Below are 4,942 nucleotides of genomic sequence, written 5' to 3' on the forward strand. Positions count from 1 at the left end.
TCCATGGAATCATGAAGGCGTCCCCCAAGGATCCCTGCCCTATGCCCGCTCTGGAGCAATACTGGGGACATTTCTTGTTGTTGTGAGTGGCAAACAAATCGATTTGGGGAAACCCCCATTTGTGAAACACTCATTGGAGCAGGTCGGAACGGATCTGCCACTCGTGCGTGAGCACAAAGCGTCTGCTGAGTTGGTCTGCCTTTACGTTGTGGACACCCGGTAAGTATGAGGCTTTTAGGGTTATATTGTTGGCAATGCACCAGTTCCACAACCAGACAGCCTCCGCACAGAGCGCACGAGATCTGGCCCCTCGTCGGTTGATATAAAACATGGTGGAGGTGTTGTTGGTATTTATCCCGACTACTTTGCCGTGCAGGTAATTTCGAAAACGCCTGCATGCATTGAACACTGCTCTGAGCTCTAGTATGTTTATATGCAGTGTCTTTTCCACGGGGGACCATAACCCTTGAGTAACTTCGTTGCCAATGTGTGCTCCCCATCCCATATGGGATGCATCTGTCGTGAGAAAAACGGTAATTTGCGGTTGGCAGAAAGGCACCCCTACTTGTAAGTTCTTGAGGTCTGCCCACCATGCCAGTGACCTTCGCACCTCCATTGTGGGTGATACTGTCCTGTGAACGGTATGGGCTATTGGTTTGTAAACGCTCGCCAACCAATGCTGCAGGCCTCGCATATGCAGCCTGGCGTTCTGTACCACAGATGTGGTGGTCGCCATGTGCCCCAACAGTTGTAGACATGTTAGGATTGGGACAGTGGGGCTGTACATTATTACTTGTACCAGGGATCCGATGGCATGAAAACGGGCATTGGGCAGGTATACCCTTGATGTAGCAGAGTCTATTCGCGCCTCTATAAACTCTATATTTTGCGTGGGCTCGGTCTTTGACTTCGAGAGGTTGATGATGAGGCCCAATGAGGCAAATGTGTTTGTGGTGATGTGTATAATTCGTAAGACCTCCGCTTTGGAGGTTCCTTTCAGCAGGCAGTCGTCTAGGTATGGAAAAATGAAGACACCTTGTCTGTGTAGGTACGCTGATACTACCGCCAGGGTTTTGGTAGAAACTCTGGGTGCCGAAGACAGACCGAATGGAAGAACTCTGTATTGGAAATGTTCTCTGCGTACTGTGAATCGGAGAAAACGTCTGTGTGCCGGATGAATTGCTATATGAAAATACACATCCTGTAAGTCGAGGGCTGCAAACCAGTCTCCATCGTCCAGTGCCGTGATTATGGAAGCAATTGTAGTCATTTTGAAATGCTGCTTGCGCAAATACCGGTTGAGGGCCTGTAAATCCAGGATTGGCCTCCAGCCTCTTGTCTTCTTCTCTGTCAGGAAGTAGCGTGAGTAGAAGCCTTTCCCCTGGAATTGTTCCGGTACTCTCTCCACCACCCCTATGAACATGAGGTGGTCCACTTCCTGTTTTAACTTTGTGTGGTGAGAGGGATCCTTGAAAAAGGACCTGGTGGGAGGTTTCGGTGGTGGCAATGATTGAAAAGGGATCGTGTACCCCGTGGCTATAATCTCCAATACCCATCCATCTGTGGTGATGCTTTGCCATTGAGAGTAGAACGGTTTGAGCTCATGGTGAAACGTATTGAGATTGGCACTGAGAGATGGTCTTGGTCTTGCAGTCCCCAAAGTACCCGTCAAACCTGCTGTCTCATGGTTTGCCCAGAGGGGGCGTGGCCCTGCTGGGGCCGACGTCTAGGGGCCCTGTACTGCTGTGGCTGTTGTTGGTGCCCCTGGTCATACCCCCGTTGATATTGAGTACGCTGTGGCTGATAAGTGTAATGCCTTTGTTGAAGGTAAAACTTCCTCCTCCTGTACGGGGGGGTGGTGTATATACCCAGGGTCCTAAGTGTAGCTCTCGAGTCCTTGCTGGAGTGTAGGTCCGAGTCGGTTGAGTCTGCAAATAATTTCTGCCTATCAAAAGGAAGATCTGCGATTTTTACTTGCAGATCCCTGGGAATCCCGGACGTCTGAAGCCACGATTCCCTATGCATTACTACTGCAGTGGCTGTGGAACGAGCCGCTGTGTCCGCTACATCCAAGGCAATCTGAACTCCTGCTCGTGAAGCTGCGTAGCCCTCCTGGATGATCACTTTGAGAACCGGCTTCTTGTCCTCTGGAAGAAAATCCATGAGGGAGGTAAGTCTCAAATAATTGTCAAAATTATGGTTCGACAAGTGAGCGGAGTAATTCGCCATTCACAGCAGTAAGGTAGATGAGGAGTAAACCTTTCTGCCGAGTAGGTCTAATTTCTGTGTGTCCCTGTCTGATCCCCCTGATCCACATTGGGACGTTTTGGCTCTGTGCTGCGACGATTCAACCACTAGTGAATTCGGCTGTGGGTGACTGAACAGAAATTCCATGCCTTTCGCTGGGACAAAACACTTCTTATCCGCCCTCTTATTTGTAGGAGGGATGGAGGCCGCAGTCTGCCATATGTTGGTGGCCGACTCCATAACCACTTCATCTAATGGGATGGCGATCTTGGATGAAGCCGGGGGTCTCATATTTTTGAGGAGCTTATGGTGTTTCTCCTGCACCTCTGCCACTTGAATGTCCTGTGTTTGAGCCACCCCTTTGAACAATTCTTGAAACTGTTGAAGGTCATCGGGGGAGAGATATCCCCAGGAACAACTGCTTCATCTGGGGAGGATGAGGAGGAATCGCTATGATACATTTCCTCTAAGTCCTCAGGTTCCTGACTCTGTTCACGTTTGTTCTTTTGAGGTTTCCGGATGGGGGTCCTGATCCTTTGAACCACTCTCTGACTGGGAAAGTTGTGATGTTCCCCCAGGGCGAGCCTGTGTGCTGTGATGTTGATGAGGCGTTGACGGGGATCTACCCCGAGATCTAGATCCCCTGTGCCGGTGTCCCGTGTGGTAAGGGCAGCCATAACAACGGGGGCAAGGGTCCGGTGATGGGGACCTGGACCACGACCAGAAAGTGTAGATGTGACGTGTGGAAGGGCGTGATCGTCGAGATGACGTTGACAAAGGCGGGAATCCTCTGTGATAGTATTCATAGGGATCCCTGCTGGAGGTTGGTGAAAAGTGTCTAAGCCCGGGGGATGGCGGCTGAAGGAACGGAGATGGAAGTCTAAGGCAGGCTGTTGGAGTTGCTGCCTGGTGAATCTCTGTGGGAGAGCAAGGTGATAATGGCAGCGCAATGATCTCTGGGGAAGGACTGCAGTGCTGGGTCTTGGTCTTCGCTTTCCCCTGTTCGGGCGCCGCAGGTGTTCCCACCGGTGCCGGGGACCTCGGCACCATAGTCGGTGCCGCGCTCGGTTCCACTGCCCGCGGTGCCGCGCGGGTAGTCTCCTCCGGCACCTTTGGGCCCCGTGCCGGGTGCCCTCGCTGCCGCAAGGCTCGGTGCCATGGAAGCCGGTGCCGCCATTTCCGGCGCCTGCAGGGCCCTTGGTGCCGCCTCCTTAACAGTCGGAGGCCCCTGCACAGGTACATGTGCCGCGGCCTTCCCGCTATGAGAAGTCAGCGGGCTCGGGCCCCGTGTTCCGCTTGTCCCGCTCACAGAAGTAACTGGGCAGGGGATCAAGCTGGTGAAAGCTTTGTCTTCTTCTGCACAGAGGAGGTTAGGGAAGCCGCCTTCCTGTTGTGCGAGCCCAAAGATCCCTCCTTATGGGGCTTCTCCGATGTCCCAGGCTGGAGGGCCTTATCAAACAGAAACATTTTTAGCCTCCTTTCCCTGTCCTTTCGAGCTCTAGCTGTAAGCTTAGAGCAATGAGGGCATTTCTGGGGGACATGGGCTTCCCCGAGGCACCGAATACATTTGCTATGTCCATCTGAGGCAGGCATGGCCTCCCGGCATGAGCCACATTTCTTAAAACCCAGCGAGGACATTGTTTGAGATTTAAAGTCTTTAAGTGCTAACAGGGTACTTAGCAGTTATCCAGTCCAGTAGCAGATAACAGTTAACAGATAATGTTTGCGGCCTTCAGATAGCGGACCCTGCAGAGGCGGCCGCCTCCGTACTTTTCCTTGCTCTCTTTTCCTTTTTAACTATATACACTCTAACATAAACAACTATAATACTTAGGCATTAACCTATAACCATTAACAATAAGTAAAGCAGAGTTTATCTGTCTCAGGCGTTGGAGCCTGAGTGGATTCCGTCTGCAGCCGTTGGCGGTTGAGAAGGAACTGGCGGGGACTGAATTGCGCACGTGACTGTAAGCGCGTGAAGGACCGATGCGCATCGGCGCATGCGCGACCCAACGGAGACTGCTGGAAATTTCCGATCTGTGGCGGCGGGGTGAGCCCGACACCTACTGTGGAGCACCCATGGGGACCACTCGAAGAAGAACAATACCTACACATATCGACTCACACCTGGGACATCGGGGCCCCCAAAGGGGGAGCAGGGGGAGCGCCCCTGTTGTGCACCCTCCCGGATGGGGGAGGGGCAGAACCCAAGGGTCTGACCCTCAAGGGCCGGGCCTATGTGCCCAGGGTATATACATATAATATCACATTTAATTGTTTCTTTAATATTGTTTTCAGCACATTTAATTAATAAGTTACAATTACTGGTTATACTGTTAAATCTGTTTAGTTTAAATTGTTAAGGTGAAGGCAAAGCCTCCCTTTCCCTTTAATCCCTAAACCCCCAAAATTCATTGTGAGTCAAGGACACAAATAGTCCTGACTCACCTCCCTGGCTTCCCCGACCTGGGTAGAGACAATCGCCCCCAGGAACGGTTTGTATAACCAAGCCACCGAAAGTTCGCGGCAACCTCAAAAGAAAGGCTCTGCCTAAGGACCCCGGGGCTTTGGCATATTTTAGGGGTGGGTTAGCACCCCGCCCCCAGGAAGTGGTGGGGCCAGCACCCCACCTTTCCCTTTTAAGAAGCCATAAAGGGATATATAAACCCCTACTTACCTCTAAGGGACTTCAAAA

Source organism: Carettochelys insculpta, chromosome 4 (assembly GCF_033958435.1).
Source record: "Carettochelys insculpta isolate YL-2023 chromosome 4, ASM3395843v1, whole genome shotgun sequence".
In the NCBI taxonomy this organism is placed as follows: Eukaryota; Metazoa; Chordata; order Testudines; family Carettochelyidae; genus Carettochelys; species Carettochelys insculpta.